The following is a 17,825-nucleotide window of genomic DNA, read 5'->3' on the forward strand; positions in this document are numbered from 1 at the left end:
TTTCTTTTTCTTTTCTTTTTTTTTTTTTTTTTTTAAAGTTTAACTAAAAGCTTTCCATCAGTGGTAAGATTCATAGCATAATTAAACTAAATGAATGATTCCTGTGTGCTCTCTAGCAGTAGTAATTGACTCTGCTGATCAGCTGTAAGCTAATTATCCTCTCCCATCCATGGCTGAAGTAAGGACTAAATCCACTGGCCTGGTGCACCTGTACAGCTTTAAGTAATTGAAAGGGTACATGTACTCTGCTTTTTAATTGGCTATGTGAAATGATCAGTAAAATGGGCTGATGGTTCCTGGCTGTGGAGGTAAATAAAGGAGTTCATAAAGCTTCAGAGGAAGCCTCTTTATTTAGGTGGTGTGACCCTGTTCCAGATGGAAGAAATAAAGTCAGAGATCTGATGATTCTTATTTTGAGGCTGTGTGGCAAGACGATGGTGAGAGGTGAGTAGTATTATGCGGGTAGATTTCACCAATGTTGCAAGTAGGAGGGGGAGTGGAAGATCACTGTATTGTTTATGGGGTGTGTTGTAGCGTTTTTTCAGTTAAGGAAAAAATTTAGGGAGAGACTTCTTAATTTCTTGGAAGGTCACCAGGTAAGGTGTCAAACTAGGGCGATGTAGAACATAGTCGGTTCCCAGAGTTTACAGCTGAAAAGCCTTTCTATGTTACCATTTGGAAATATAGCCACTGGTGATGCCTTAAGGCTGGACTTTGTATCAAGTTTGGGCAGGATTTTAAAGTGGGTATTCTTACTCATTGCAATTGTTTTAATATAGCTTAGTATTTATCTATTTCTATTAATTTGTGTGAAAATGGAATGTAAATATAGCCTTCGTTTAATTTTGTCAACTAATTCTACAGTGTCCAGGGTCAAAGCTGGTTATGGGTGTCAGGCTTTGAGGTTTATGGTGTTCACCATGAGGAAGAATTGTCTGGTCTGAGGGATTTCTAAGACCTGTCAGTGCAAAGACAGCCAGAATGTTGACCTCCAAGCCTGCTTGGCTTTTTTAGATCAACTCTTGTGCATGATGCTGATTGTGCTTCACAAGCGTACTCTGCATTAACACAGTGTGACTGCTGTTGCTTATGAGGCCCTCTAGAAAATTACTGGAGGTGTTTCTCCATGACAAGTTTATCTCTATGAGTAGTATGTTGTATAAATGCATGTTGTAGGAATATACTGTGGCTTTTGAAGTTGAAGTGATAATTGGTGCAAGGGCTATTTAGATGGAAAACCTTACAGTATGTGTAAGCATTGCTGATTTTTAAACCCTGAACTCCTAAGAAACTAAAAAGATATGCCCTATTTTTCTCATTTTGGTGTTGATGGCAAATCTGTCCTAACTTTTCTTATTACTCTTTTGTTTGGAATTGGCAAAACGTATTGCAAAAATATCTTACAGACTTAAGAGATTTTTCAATAGACACCTGCTACTGGGATCTGATTCTTCTTCATCCTGGTACTCCTTTATGAAAACTAGCTGTAAAATGCTGTTAAACCAGGCCTTTGATCAGAGGGAGTGTGTCAGAGGGTGTTGTCCCTCGATTACACCCATGAGATGAATGTGAAGAAGACTGAAGTAACATCTCTGTTACACAGAGTTGTCACGCTCTTGCTTCAGTCCTGGGTCATGCAAGCTGGGCAGTTGTGTCTGTCTGGAGAATCTCTTGGGAAACATTGCCTTTCCATTCTGGTAATAAAAGCCATTGCGTTATGTGCGATGATAATACATGCATCCTACTGCCAATATCAGCTTCTGTCTAAAGATCTGGCATGTAGTGAATCCATACTGACAGACAAACCATTAAGGACTACCACTGAACAGAAGCAGGCATGCTGGAAGGGATGGATGTGCTTTTACAAACAGAAGGTGACAAGCACTGAAACAATGAGCCAAATTCTGAGAAAGCATTAATATTTAATTTCATGTGGTCAACTTGCTGGAAGGGGTAGCAAAGGGTGGAGGAAAGTTCACCTCTAAAGTTATCACAGGGGATCTGCAAGACTAGAAGGAGGTAACATGACACAGACAGATATCCAACAAGCTTTATGCCAAGAGGAATTTTAACTTGTCTTTCTATGGGGGGCTACAGAATGGCCAAGGGACCTGGGCAGTGACTATAAAGAAATCTTTTTGCATTAGCTTGTATATTATTTATAGTTATCTAGATGATCTTCTGGGCAATACTTGGGCCTACATGTCTGGTGTGTACAATTTAATCAGAATATTTTTCTTCTAGTCTTAAAAAAAAACACAAGTAAAATTATGATGAAAAGTTTTCACATGTATAACTCTTAAATAGAATAGATTCTTTACAATGTGGCTATGATATCCAAACTGCAGGCATATTTATCCTGAGGGAGAAGTGCATAAGTATAGTACAAGTGACACCGTGAGAAGTATCTTTTCAGCCAACAAAAGCATTTGCACTAAAAATAAATTTGCTTGGCAATTTTCACTTTTATTTTTTTTTTTCTCCCCATGAAGAAGGGTCTGAAAAAGAGCTAAACTATACTCTGGCATGTCCAGATGGGGTGGATGTTAACATTGGGACATCATAAGAGGCCCCTCTCATCTAAGCCGTGCCTTTTATTGCAAGTAAGGCCTTGGAGCAAAACTGTTACTTTGAGGGGAATGTGAACTAGAAAATGTTTTGTGGGAGATGCAATGCAAGCAAAGAGCCTGACTCACTTCAAAGAGCAGGGCTTCCAGACCACAGCTCCTGTGAGGCACTGTTGTACCACAAAAATGTGGAAAGTACTGAAATAAAGCTTGCTGTCGCAATTCACATTGAAAGGACGTGTTTTAACAGTGAAAATTAAGATGCCAGGTTAGACTGAAATAACAAAAAACATTTTTCTCTATTTTCACCATTTTTAGAATTTTGTTGAATGTAAAAAGACCAAAACAACCCCCTCAGGTTTTAAACTTTCCTTCAGTACAATTAGACTCTTCCTTTAGTGTGTCAGAAGCATTCCTTTAAGGTCATTGGAATACAGTGACTCTCCCTTCTTAATGCTTCAGTAGGATAACCAGATAGCTATATAATCATTTATTGTTGTGGGGTTTTTTAAAACAAGTGTCAAAACAAATAGCACAGAAGCTATTTATACATGTAGTTTTGATACTAACAGCTTATTGAGAATAATTTTAATGGGGTTTTGTAATCTCTGAGGAAAATTAACTTTATTTGGAATTATACTTACATTTGCTGAAACAAAATTCTAATGCAATTGAACCCAAAGTATTTGTGTAATCATTCTGATCCAAAAGCATAAGATACTTCCTTCCTCTGGAAAAGTATCTGCCCTTCTCTTCTGGCCTGAGGAGACCTGCCTGTATGGCGCATCATCTGTGCTTTCCCAAGCAGGGGCTTGAATTGTGCTGATGGGACGCTTTTGTTGCCCAAGCTGTACCTACTTTTTGGTTTCAGAGAGATCTAGTCTCAGTGTCTGTCCAGTTAAATTTTACACAGGGATGCATTTGCTTAGCAACTATGAAATTCTGTTAAAACCATTGTTTTTTCTTTAAGCATACCAGGTGTTATTCTTCCTCTTTTGTAACTGCTTTAGACAGAAACCTCTTCCCAGATTTGATATAATTATTCTTCTTTTACACCCTGTACATAAAAGCCACTTTTAAATGTATGTATTTCTTATACATAATAATTGGAAAATAGCTCCAAAAATTAAAGGGTAAAGTACCTTTGCAAAATACTTACTTATAACTACTTTTAAAGAAACTTGTGTGTAATTTGTGTTAGGTATTATTCTTATCTTTTGCTAGATATCAGCCTGTCATTTTTACTTTAAATGGCATAGTACATGATGTGTTTCTAATGATGATTTTAAGAAAATAATTTCCATTCTTTGAAATGGCTTAAATACTTTTATAAAATTTGTATTCTATGTAAGTATTTTTAAAGCTGCCTGAAGGTAAGAGTTATGAAGTTATCTGCATTTTACTGAATAGATGGTTAAAAGAGAATGTTTGCTTATCATCTTGGAAAGTGTGAGAAACTTCAGTTACCAAAAAAGTTCTGTTTTCCAATCTGAAATTTTCCTTTCACATCTTGGATGTGATTGGTGCTTGGGTGGGCCTGGCACAAGGTGGGAGTAAGTAACTGCATAAAAATTGGTTTAAGCAAATTAAGTTAGGTTAGTCTGAAAAAAGTTACCTTAGCTCATCCCACTGAGATCGGTTTTGGTGACTTCTCATTAGAAATTTGTGGGGAAATTACTTGCTGGTTACTAATGGAAGAATATTTTGTACATATATAGACTTTATTTTTAAGAATGTCAGATGCAGGGAAACCTTACAAAATCCCAGTTAGGACGTAAGAATTTCACATGTGCTGCAGCTTGTATTTGGAACACAGTGTGACAAATTGTAATCTATTTTTAATTGATAAAATAGGATAACCTATGTTTTCAGAGTTCTCGGTCTTCATTGATACTCTGAGAATATCAGTCTCAGTTTACCTGTTGAAGTCCTGGTCTTGAGGATCAGATTAAACGCCTTAATTTGTTGCATGAGTTAGTTTTACTGTTTATCATTGTTTTTAATAGAAATTATTTAAACAGCATAATGTACTCTGTATTATCAGAGTTAGTTACCCTTTGTAATGTAGCATCATGTTGTCAGTTCTAATCCTCTACCTCCTGCTATGTTTTATGGACTACATGAGAGAAAAAACAGCAGTGTGTTTGTTTCTGTTTTTTTGTTTATTTTATTTATTTATTTTTAAGGTAGTTTGCCATTGTTTTATTGATGCAATTAAGTGAAGAGCTGTGGAAAGGCTATTCTAGATAAGGGCTGCAGAAGGCCATGAATGCAGATCTTCAGAGAGGGATAGGGGGTGGGGTAGGTAAGGGATCATGTACAGTCGCTGATGTCCTTGCAAGCAAGTCTGTTCGGGATTTACAATCTGTGAGTTTGCTAATCTCAACAAATGAGGGAGCAATGGATCTGTTTGAAAGTGGGAGCTGATGTAATCCTTTAGCCCATGTGTTTCTGAAGCCTGAGCAGCATGCTGGAATAGAGAAAGCAATAGAGGGGGGTATTTCACCACTCTGGGAAAGACAAAATTAAAACAGCCTTGTGAGTATTTCTGCAGAAATGAAGTAATGACAGAGGATTGTACAGGTGATGCTATTACATAGGTAGCACAGGAAGTTTCTAAATGAAAAATGAGTCTTTTCATTTTAGGCAGAGCAGATATTTTAATGCTTTTCATATGGTGTGAATAAAGTGCAGTGTTGGGTATTGGCTTCTGCTGTTCTGTGAGTTGCACAAATAATAAGCTAACAAGCAACTTCTTTCCTGATTTGGGCAATGGAAACTTTGGATACAAAATTACTTTCTGGCTGATGATAGATGTTCATTACTCCCCCTTTTTAATATTTTAAGGTTAATATTACTGATGTAATCCTAGTTTATTTGCAAACTATATATAAAAAGAAGCTTAAATATTCTAAAATATCTTCTGATTATGAAAACTGGATAACTTCCTAAATCTGAAAAATAGTTTGAGATGCTTTCACAGATAGAGAACAAAAAAACATTAGAGATGTGTTTTTGATCAAAGTTATCACTTTCTCAGTTACTCTTTTTCTACTTGCTATTATTTATTCCAATACACTTTTTTTTTTTTTTTTTTTTGTGGTCAAAGGATTCATTTTGTATCCCTGTATGTACGTTATTGTCACATCACTTCATTTTCTGAATGTTTGGACAGGAGCAAGGAGTAAGTGTGAGGATGCTAGAAAGAAAAACAATTGCCAAATAAGGAAATGGGTTTCTCACCAGCCTACAAGTAGTTAGAATGTTATGTGTTCTACTGTGAAGCAATTAATGGCTAAGACTGCAGGAAATATTTAATTGAGTATTGATTTAAAACAAAACTGGTGCTCACTTAAGTTGTTGCATTCTGTTGACCTGCCCTTATCTTGGGGTTAATATAGACTTTCAGACAACAGTGTTAATTAATCTGTATATGACCTTTGTCTTTTTTTAACCTCTTGGAGGCTCAAGATAAGGATCTTTTGGATGATCAAAACTGGCAGCATTTGAAGATGATAGTATAAGGCTATAGGTGTGAATTACAATAATTCTGATTAATTATAGAAGAATAATGCTGTTGGAGCTTAAAAGCACTGTTACCTTCAAACTTCAGTTGAAGGTTCTTTGTAGTGTTTAAGTATGTATTTAAATGTTAAGATAAGTAGGGATGTTCTTGAGTGTGTATTCAATATCCAGATGTATTAGGACAGTGGCTAGGAACAGGGAGTGATGACACTACTGAGACACATGGTTGCATTTCTTTTGTGTTTCTCTCAGCACATTTGAGGACTTTTATATGGATGCGATGGCCATTATTATAGGGCAAACAGCAGAACAAGAAGACACTGATGTATTCCATAGCAACATCCTTGTTTTCTGACTATTCTAATATCTATTCTCAGATATGTAAGTGGTAAAACTGGGGAAGCTTCATGCAAGTGGAACAGTTTAAAGCAATGCTGCCAAATAATGAAGTACTGAAAATTCCTCCCCTGCTATTCAGTGAGCAAGAAATGAATCTTCCTGATGTGTTTAGCAGGGACGCACACTGCTAGATCAGGGAACAGGATCCTCTGTTTTTTTATCACTTACCAGAGTTGGATTTTTCCCTGCCTCAGATATTGAGGTGTAAGGGAAAGGGGACCTTAAATGGTAGTCCCTGTGGAGAAGCTTTGTTGGACATGCTTCCCATGTATCCAGTCCTAGGGAAGCATCTGCCTGAGCATGGAGGACTTCTATTCACTTCTTGGGCATAAAGACTGGCTTACTGACAAAGCTATCCTTTTTTTTTTTTTTTTTCCCCAGGGAGAGGAGGAACTGGTTCTTTTTATCCACCCCCTTTCTTGTGTAATGTGTTAGTCTCCTTTAGTTTTCCATTGGCTTTTGTTAAATTACCCTCTTTGCACACCCTTATCTGGTACAGCTTAGCTTCTACGTTCAGCTAAGAAATCAAATATGTAGTTTTAGTCATGAAACTTAAAATAGTGATGACAAACATTATCTAATTAACATTAATTGTAGTATACATATGAAACTTGAACTATTTCTGAAGTAAAATTATAACTTCAGAAAAATATATCCCAGTGGCATTTGTAAATGTCAAACAGATTGATAGTCTTTCTGTCTGTATCTATCTGTTCAATGTCCAGCTAGATTTTAAAAAGCTTATTGCATTTTTCCTTTTGCTGCTATGTCTCTGAATTTAATTCTCATCAGTAAGAGTCAGCACAGAAAAAAATAGACTAATCATATCTAAACTAGCAAGTCAAAAGATTGAAAAAGTACAAAGTATCTTTCAGATACAGAGGAAAAAGCAGCTTAGCAAAAGTAAAAAGCCCAGACTTTTCCTCATTTCATTCATTTTCTCTAGTACATTTATTAAATTTGTTTGCCTCCAACAACCCCAGGAAACGGAGCTTCACCTAGACTGAATTCACAAAGTTAAATATCTGTCTTCAACAGCTAGATCTCTCCCTGCCTGAAGCATCTGTCAGACTTGGTGATTCCTATGCTAAGGGGGGGTGAATAATGACTTAATTAGTTGATGAGAACTAATACAGCTATTTTGTGATCTTGAGTATTCTGTAATTCCCTAGGCCATTTACAAATGCAATTTAAGAGTAGAAAAGCTTTCTTTGCTTTAGAGTATATCTTAAGTCTCATGGAAAAGGATTAGTGTTTCCTTCTTAATAATATTTTTTCCATAATACTTTGATCCTTTTGTGAAAAAACGTTGCTGGTGTCCACTCTATTCCTGTTACAAAAGCAATAAATTCAGCATATATTGTACTTGTCCAGGAAGACAGTACCTGTGCTTCTATCCACACATCCATGTGTTCTTTCAACCTAACTTATGAAAACAGCTGTGCTGTCACATCTGAGTGACCAGGAAGGACAAGGCCATGGAAGAGAGCATGTATGATGACTTCAGATCATCCAGGATTATTTTGCAAGTTAATGTGGGAGCACATAAGAACAGTGACCTGATGCTTCAGAAATGGGAATTCATAATTTATGCTGGATAATACGTGCCTGACAACAAGCTTCAATAATGCAAAGACCAGTTTGCTTTTAATAGTCTGATCTATTCTACGGTGGTTCTCCAATCACACACTTGACATTGATAAGCACAAATACATGTCCACAAACACAAATAAGATTTGATTCCCACTGGAATGCAGATCCAATGGGAAGTTTAATGAAAACAGTTTTGAAAATACACATGGGGGAAGGAATAATTTATCCTTCATGTGCTTTGCCTGTAGAAGGGTAAAACAGATTTTTGATTGGTTATTCATGAGACAAAGACTCTCTACAGTACACTGGTACCAGTAACCCCTTATGAAAGAAAATGAGCTAGCAATGTTTAGTGTTAATAACTGAGAACAAAGCGATGCAAATGTGCATCTCAGTGCTGCCTGTGGGTAAACAAAAACCCCAGGCACAGGTTACCTTGGTGTTTACGCATTGATGAGGGATTGACTGTAAGAACTATAATTTTTGGGAAGCATTGGGGTATTTTCTTTTGGGATAAGTAGATTCAACTTTAAAAGAGAATGAACTACTTTGAGCAAGGTTTTGATCCGAAGGTAGAAAACAGCAGAGCTACTCTAAGCTCTGCTTCTCTGGTCATTGCTGCTTTTTCCAGGCCATCTATAATGATCAAGTGGAAGGGCTTGATGTGGTACCTTGTGCCTCTCTGGTTCCTGGGACCTTATGATTTCAGCTGATGGATAAGACTGTTGTAAAGCCCAGCATGCCCTTCATATAGGGAACTGGGTGACTGATAGGACTTTGGAAGCCACCAACTTGTCATGGTAAAAAACCTGCTTTTGAGACTTAAAGCAGACTTTAAAAATGGACATACAGAAACCCATGGGAAGGTTAGGTACATGGGACAATGCAAAGAAGATGAGCAAAACTCATTATTGTGTGCATGCCAACTTTCTGACATATCAGACTTAAATGTAATTTCACACTGTAAACACGTAAAAAGGTTTTGCTGGAGTGCTCATAAAATGCAGTGAAAGAAAACTGCATATATATGCACTAATTGAATTGGGATACACTAACCACATCATGTGTAATAAAAAAATGCAACTCTTGTTTGTTTGATTCCAAACCAGTTCTGTTATAACTTTATAGGTGCAATTTGGCTGGAAAGGAATTGAATAAGGAACAGATTGTTAAATGCCTGTTTTAAAATGTTACTTACTGCTTAACAAGCTGCTTTCAGTGAAATTTCTCTAATCTGAGAAAAAATACAAATTGGACTTGGTGTTTGTCTAAATCATTTAATTATATTTTGGTATACTAATTCAGTGTGGTGGTGAGGAAACCTTGCATCTTTGTCCTAACCTTATTTTTCAGTTCTTTGTCTAGCATATGAGTACAGCTAATTTTTGCTGCAAGCATGTAATTAGAGATGGATTTGCTTTTGGGGTGTGGGGTGTTTTTTTCTTGACCAGGTTTGTATTTTCTATTAGATTTACCTAACTGTCAGGAGATATAGATCCATAGTCCCCATGCGGGTTCTCTTTGTCCTTGTGAAAGTTCTTGGGTACCCTAGAAATGTCCTTTAATTATCCCCATTTTATTTCATGTCAGGAAAATCTGCAACATTCCTTCCCATCTTGTTCTGTGATCTGGCAGATTTTGCAAGCTATTGTAGTCATGGTTTACCTAAATCTGTGCTTGGGTGGGAGACTTCAAAGACAGTGTAGAGGACAGAGGAACAAATGTTGCTAGGTTGTTTGGAAGTCCCTGATTTACAGTACTGAACAGCCATAGGGAATTTTTTTTTTTTTTTTTTTTTTTGCTCTGGGGGATATGCAAATTTAGGCAAAAGGCAAAATAAATGTTGTTGTTTGAAGTCATTACTGACTGCCTTTCATCTTTAGAGGATTATGTAGCTCTAAACTCTTAAGACTGTACCGCTTATGTTTGGGGAAAGACATTCTACAATCAAAATTCTCTTCTTAATTTTATATTGCTGTTTTATGCAAAACCAACTGTGATCTTCATGAAGAAGCATATACTAAATATTTTTTCGAGTACTTGGGGACAACAGATGCTATTAAAAGTGCAGTATTTCAGAATTTTAGTGGATTTTTTTTTTTTTTCCTGTGGTATCAGGAGAAAAATAGGTTAAGAAAATACCCTAGTTTCTGTGAAGTTTTCAAATTTATTTTGTTGTGTGGTTTGGGTTTTTGTAAATAGTAGCTCCTTTTGGTAAAAGTCTTAAGGTGCCAGCATAGCTGAAAAGTCACTTGGGGACTTAGCCTCTGAGAGTGCTTGGGTTCAGAGAAGGAGTCCTTGTCCCTGCTTGTGTCATGCTGAGGTAGAGGTGTGTGCTGTGGGTGCTGATGGCCCCTATGAGGAGGTGGGTGTCCTGACCTCACACACCATGTGTGGGGCCCTGGCAGGGCTTTGATGTTGTGCAGTGCTCCATTGACAGCAGTCATCTGAGCTGGCATGGGCAGATCAGAAGTTTACAATATAATCAGCTCCTGATGGAGCCCTTTAGTCTGCATTTCATTTTGTTCACAGTAAGTGAAAGATCCAAGGGGAAGGAATGAAAAAATGTAGAGAAGTTGGAGTGGCTTGGTGAAAGCATGGATATCCATCCACAAATAATTCCAGTGTCTCAGAATTAAGATGATGAGCTATCATTACACTAGTTCCAGGGTTTTCTTTCTGTGTGTGTTAGATGCTTTGTGCAATGGCTTGTGTCAACATCACTTACTGTCATTTTGGTGAGTAGTCAGTGTGGAAGCAACAATTATACTGCAAGCTGTTGTTAGATTAAAAACGTCGAGTTTTCTGCATTTGGTAGTGGCAGTAAACTCAGTCTCTTTTTCTTTTCTCCTACCTCTTTCCTCTTTTCTCATAATCAGTGCTCTGAAAATTAAGATAAACATATTGTAATAAAGGAAATAAAATAATCTGGAAAAAAGCCGTAGACGTATTTTCCCACATAATTCTAGCAGACTATTGCACACAGTTTGAAATTTCAGAAAAATGTCACATTACCATTTCATGGCAAAATGTTAAAATGCAGGTGACAAACACTGTTTTGTTTCTCTCTTATAAACTTCAACACACTAAAAGGAAAAGAAGTTTTGGAAAATATTGTGTTCATTTCTGTTCTATAACACTCAGAACTATATTATCTGTCTGATGTCTATATGCTTTATAGTACGCTATCTTCTGGCATCCATAGTCATCTTTCTGTGCTATGGGGCATAGTCACCATAATGACAGGATGGTTTAGGTACGAGATTCTATCCAAAACCAGATGATACAATAAACTTAGACGTACACTGACAAACTTACTCATGGAATAGTTCCTTTGGTCTGTGATGACTTGGAAGAATAAAGCAGTTAGTCAGTCACTGAATTTTCATCTTTCTGATTTTTTCATAGTGTGTATGCTGTAATTCAGAAATCATTTTATTCCAAGCAAAGGAGTATACCCACTAGGCATGTGTATTGGCATAGTTTGGGGAAAAACTGGTTCCAGAGTAGCCCTCAGTCTTATCTTAATATGCTTCACTAGAAAAATAGATTCTTGCAGTCTACAGGCAAAATAGCAATGTTTTGAAAGAGGCTTTAGATATGTATGAATCACAATCAGAATAATGGTAGTTTCATGTTATACTTCGTAAAGACTCTGTACATGTTTTATTATTAGGCTGTAAAAAAAGATTGATCTATGATTTAGCAAAACTGAGAGATAAGGCTTGCTTTTCACTGGATCATAATGTGTGCCATATTTTGCATCACCTAAACAGCAAAGTCTCTTAGACTGCTTGTGTTTAATTCAAGAATATCTAGAGCCTTGTGAACAAAAGAAAAACTTCTGGTTATAGCCAGACACTCCTGGTAGAGGAACAGGTAAGATGTCTTTTTTTTTTTTTTTTTTTTTTTGATCTATCATGATAACAGCTTGTACAAATTCCTTCCACGAGCACCGCCCAAAGATGAGGTGGGTGGCCTCTGTGCAATGGCTGCCTTGGGTAGGGGGCTCCAGGTTGGAGATTTTTGGCTTTCTTGTTTTAATGGTCTTGTTCTGCAGGCTGAGGCCAGACTGCTTTGCAGCGGGAGAGAATGTCCTCTGCTTTCTTCCTATAAGCATTTTGCTTATTTGGTTTGGGACCAGTAGACTTCATGCCAGCCAGATGGAAGAGGAGATGGGGGTTTGAGTGCATATTGGGATCCTCTAAAGAATAAGAGAGCTGTGAGAGCAGGTGGAGATGGGGAGGCAGGACATGGGGAACCTGTAGCACGCTTATGGCTTCTCCTGACAGGGAAATGCATATACCATATCGGCTGGTCTTTTATTCATGTATCATATCAGAGATTCTTTTACCAGAATTGCCTCTTTCATTTTCTTCATGTGAACGCCTGGCATTGTGGACTCTGATTCAAACATTGTCCTTTGTTTTTTGCAATATCTGGAAGCAAAGTCATACATATCCAACTTAATTAGCTGACTCTTTTTTTTATCAAGCTTTATATTATGATATATGCACACTTGAGTCTCTCCAGAAATAAATATTTCTGTTTCATGGATGTTACTGGGGTCAAATCATGCATATTAATGTCTCTGCTCTCTGAATAGCTGTGAGGAAGTCCAGTGTGTATACAAACCTCATCAGCAGTGGCTTAAAGGCTGTAACAAACCAAAATTGTACATGTCTCCTTACAGGCAAGTTTACAAAAGTCACAGTGGTGTTAAGTCCACTAACAGGTTTCCACTTTCCCAGTAGATTCCGTTGTCTTGAGTTTGGGTCCTGAGCATTAGGCAAACAGGCCTGTGGACTGTATGGCAGCACTCTAAGCTACCACTTGCATGTGTGCTATAGCTGCTGCTGAAAGCATTATGGATTCCCTCAGTGTAACTTGTCTGTGTGCCCCTTCCCATCCATTTCAGAGATTCATTTAGCTCAAATGTGATGACATTTTAGGGAAAGTTTGAAATCTTTCTTGCCTTACTTGCTTTCTTGAGCAATGGCAGGTTAGAGCCTCATGTCTAACTCAGACTCTCAAAATATTTAAGTGACCAAATCCAAAGGAGGTAAATAGTATTAGGTGCTTGCCTATGCTTGGCAGACTGTCAGTAGTCAAGCATCAATTCCCAGAGTCACAAGTTGAGATCTGGATCTCAGTCATTGCAGTCTTAAGTTTCTAGGCCTTATAAATATAAAACATTTCTCTTGCCTCTTAAAAAAAAAAAAAGTGAAATAAACCAACTGACTCTGAAGAGTGCTTGGTGCAATGTTTTCCTACTCATTTTCACCCAAGTTTAACTTGCTTTATCTCAGTCACATGGAATAGAGATGGGGTATAAGGTAAAGTTTAAAGGGCATGCAACTTGAAATATGTCAAAGGCTTTGGCTTGGATTAGTTCAAGTATGCTCCTGTGTATTATCAGTAGGGATTTTTTTAACATCTTAAGATACCAAATTTGCAGATCTAAATTTTATTGCCAGAGTAGGAGAAATTGCATTTAAAACAGTTCATGAGACAAGCTGCAGCTCTTAATACTTAATGAGGCATTGATGATGGGCCATTTTTCTATTCCAAACAGACAAATTATATTGGCAGATGTAACTGTGGAAAGGTAAGAGAAGCATCTTGTGTTTGAAGTGAAAGTCGTGCAAGTGGTGAAGGGCAAACTGCCGATGGCTTCCTCTCTCTGAAGCATTCTCTGTAGCTTGAACAGACGTTAACTACTATTCACAAACTACCTGTGGGTGTTTTTAAATATTTATTACTTTCTCCCTCTTTAAAGTTAAAGCCTGCATCTGCCCACAACAAAACAAGTCCTTTAAGAATAGATGTGGCTCACTGCCTCTCTACAGTAAAAGTTGGTATTTAGCAGAGGAGATAGAAGCTTGTGTCTGCAAGTAGAAATTAAATTGCTCATCCCCCCCCCCCCCCCCCCCCCCCCCCCGCTGTGTGGGCAGTTCTCATTCCTTCACTCTTGTCCCCTCAAGTTGCTCAGTGCAAGTCTGAGGCAGTGTAAAGAAACAGCATCTGGTTACTCTGAAAAAGCCTGGGACTCCTAAGACAGACATTTCAACATTAAAAATAATAATTAAAGAAAGGTGTTCAACTGCTAATTCACTTCAACTTGCATATTTAAGCACTGAATAATCCTTGTCAAGCAGCCAAGAGTTGAAGATAAATACTTGCTATAACCACCATTTTATTTTGGGGAAAGCAGAAATGGTCAATTAACTAGTGAATAGTAACAAGGCTTCTTAGGAGTTGTAATGACCCCCTTTTTGGTATCTGTGTATATAGAAACCTAATTATAGTGCACTTTTATATAGCAGTACTGCAAGCAGACAGAGATTGGCTTTTGAGCCACTCTTTTCAATGGGCCAAGTTAACTCCTCCTGGTTTATTCTGGTAGCTGGGCACCTTGGTTCAAAGCTGGATGGAAGAAAAACACTTTAATAACACTTTTTAAAAAAAAAGTTATATCAAAGTAGAAGGGGAATCAAATTACTAAGCTGATAAAACTGAGTGTTACCCCTCAGATTAAATATAGGTTTTCTTGAGTATTTAAGTACAGTATCAATCTCTGCATAACATAAACATGAGGCTTAAAGACCTCAGTGGCCCAATTTGCTTCAAAGATCAGAAAAAGTAGAAACAGCAGTCTCTTCCATTAGCCCCAGGACCAGAATGAGTAACGTTAGTGGGGACATATTTTGCACTATTTGAAACATGGAGACAGAAGCTGCTCTGGTTTTTGTTCACCCAGGGTAGGCTGGCCTGCCTGAGGCACAGATACTCCCTCTGCATGGCCTCTGATCATAGCCATGTGTTCAGACTTTTAATCCAGTCCAAAAACCTTGCCCATAGCCACAGAGTGAATTTGGGAGGTTTAGTCAGCTTCTGTTCTGTGAAGTTTTGCCTTTGGAGAAAGCAATAGCAAGGGTGAACTTCATCCCTTTCCACAGGGAAACTAAAGCAACTTTGTAGTGCTTGCTCTCCCAGAGCTCTAGCGTGTAAGGGTTTTCCCCATTTCACATGCCACCCTGCATCTAATGTCACTTTTTCTAGTACCATTGGGTCAGGGCTGTGACTGGTGCCATGAGCTGCTTCTCTGCTAGGCCAGCAGAGCACTGAGCCCCCCGCCCCGCCTGGCCATGCAGGCTGGCGAGCAGTGATTAGCTCTGTGCTAAATCCACTACAGCCAGAATACTGGGAAAGGCCCAATTAAGGACACGGCGTTCAAGTGTTAGGGTATATGTGGAGAGCGAATGGGCACCTGAGCATTGCAGATCTGCTAGGAGGACATCCTCAGTGCTTAGCAAAGGTGGTGAGTCCTCATCAGTCTGGTAAGCAGAACGCTGGGACTGGGACTTCCAGTTAGCACCCTCTTTCAGCCAGGGATCTGCACCAGAGCAACTGTCCTGAGCAATTTAATGTGGTTTTTTTTTTTTTTTGTTTGTTTGTTTTTTTTTTTTCCTGCCAGTTGGCTTTTTGGCTGTTACTAAGCTGTATTATCTAAATTTGACTGTATTAGAGTGCCTTGAAAAAGATGCAACAGTTGCTTTTCTTTTAAAATAATCTCACAGAGTTCTAAGTTCTCCTCCAAATAAAATGCAGCGGAAAAGCAATTTTGGACTAGGAATGATTTAATTTTAGTGTTGACTTATTTCTAGAGTAATAGATGACTAAAAAAAATACTGTGGAAGAAAATATTGAGACACTTGTTCTGGAAATGTCAATACAGGATTTTATGACACTACTATAACACTAGAGGATATTTACCTCTTGATTGCCTCAAAAAAAAAGATTTGGCAAGGTTTCACTTACTCAATTTTACAGGACACTATTAGGTTGTGAGTATTTTTCTCTATAACTTTCCATATTCTGTCTTTGCTTTTTTCCTCACATCAATATCTGAAAATAATATCTGCCAGATCCATTTGAAGATAAAATTTTTATGTATTTCCATGCAAATAAAAAGATTTTATTAAAAATATAATAGTTTAAATATATCCTTTAGAGAGCATCTATATATTTCTCTGATGTAAAATCAGCAAGCAATCTAATAGATTTGCTCTCCAATGTTTAAATAACATCTTCCTGAACATTAACGAGACTGTTCTACAGGGACTTTGTGGTGTCCCCTTAAAAGGTATGGTGGTGACTATGCAGGTTTCTGTACACTAATCTGTAGATGTGAAAACACTGCACAGAATTAAGAGAATAGATCATTTTCCTTGTGTGCAGGGGCTGTGGTGACATCTCTGATATGGCTAGCACAGTGTGTGTACAGCAGCTGGGCTGAAATGTAGCACTTGTTATTTTGTGCCGGGGCCTTTGCAGTGATTACATGCATATTGTCTGTTAGGTTTGTTTACCCCTGCACAACAGACTTATGTTTACCTGCAAAGAGGTGGGGCATTGTGTCCAGCTAGGCCTTTTTTGAATAACCTGGCAAAGTTTCTTGGCCAGTGGATAATTATCAAGTGACTTTTAGTACTATGTTATTAACTGTAAGGTTAAAATAACAGTATTGCTATGTCTGTCAGATCTGATATTCTGTAAGTTCAGGCTCATGATAGTGCTAAATTAACTGTAAATTCTGACAACCCAAATCATACTGCTTTAACTCCAAGACCCTCCACATGCAGAAGGACCGCTGTAGTTTACAGGTGTCTCAAGCATAGATTTGGGCTGTGCATTAATTTTATCTGATTGAAAAATGTGGGTAATAATGACACTTGTATTGTTGACTTAGAATTGCTTATCAGGAAGGCTATATATGCTGGTGAACAAGGTCAAATCAAAGTGGGGAAAAGACATGTTGGTTCTGGTTGGAAAAGTAGCTGTTTGTGAATGACTAAGGTTCCATCAAAAAATGTATTATCTAATTATCCCTAAGTGGCCTTTTACCCCCTAGTGGATGATCCATCTATTTTGTTTTATCCTAGTCCTCTACAGCACTACCCATGTGAAAGTACATTTCTTGTATAAACTACTGGGATGTTGACATTTGGTGTCACTCCTAGTTAGATGCTTGCTTTGTCTTTATTTTTTTTTATGAGACATCTGGGGATAAAACTTCCACTGTATCTGTACCATAAATCAAACATTTTGCTGGAGGATAATGGTGCACTTGAAACAAAAAAAGACACAGAGAATTCAATCAATACAATACCTAAAAAGCAACAGCTTGTCTTCAGCTTGAATTGTAATTCATTAATTAGAGTGAGCATTTACATATTTATTACAGTGTGCTGGTTTTGAAAACAACAAAGAATGTATTCATCCTTCCAGTGCATTTGATCAGTGTATCAGATTTAGAACAAAATTTTTTTTATCATGTTTATTTTATGTACATAATTTGAGTAATGTATGTCCCTGGATAAGGCCTGTGGGGAATTTCTAGAGAAGTTAATTCAACTATTGTACCATTTTAGTTAATTTTCAGCAAATCTTTGAGAAGAATTTGTTCATGCAGTCACTTAATGAAATCTTGTATTTCAGCAATCAAATGCTCCATACTTCAATCCATCTCCTCCCATAAAATAGTTTGTGTGTGGGATTGAACCCTGCAGATATTATCCACTGCAGGATTATGCTTTCCCAAGCTCTCTAGTACTGAGCAAAAAAAAAAAAAAGAATTAAATGAGTGAACAAAAAAAATGTGAATGTTTTCTGCGGAACAGATCTCTAAACTTGGAGGAACTTACTGTTTGGCACTACTGTGCCCCCTAAGCTGCTCCT

This window comes from Tyto alba, unplaced genomic scaffold (genome assembly GCF_018691265.1).
Source record: "Tyto alba isolate M040663 unplaced genomic scaffold, T.alba_DEE_v4.0 Super-Scaffold_23, whole genome shotgun sequence".
Taxonomy (NCBI): domain Eukaryota; kingdom Metazoa; phylum Chordata; class Aves; order Strigiformes; family Tytonidae; genus Tyto; species Tyto alba.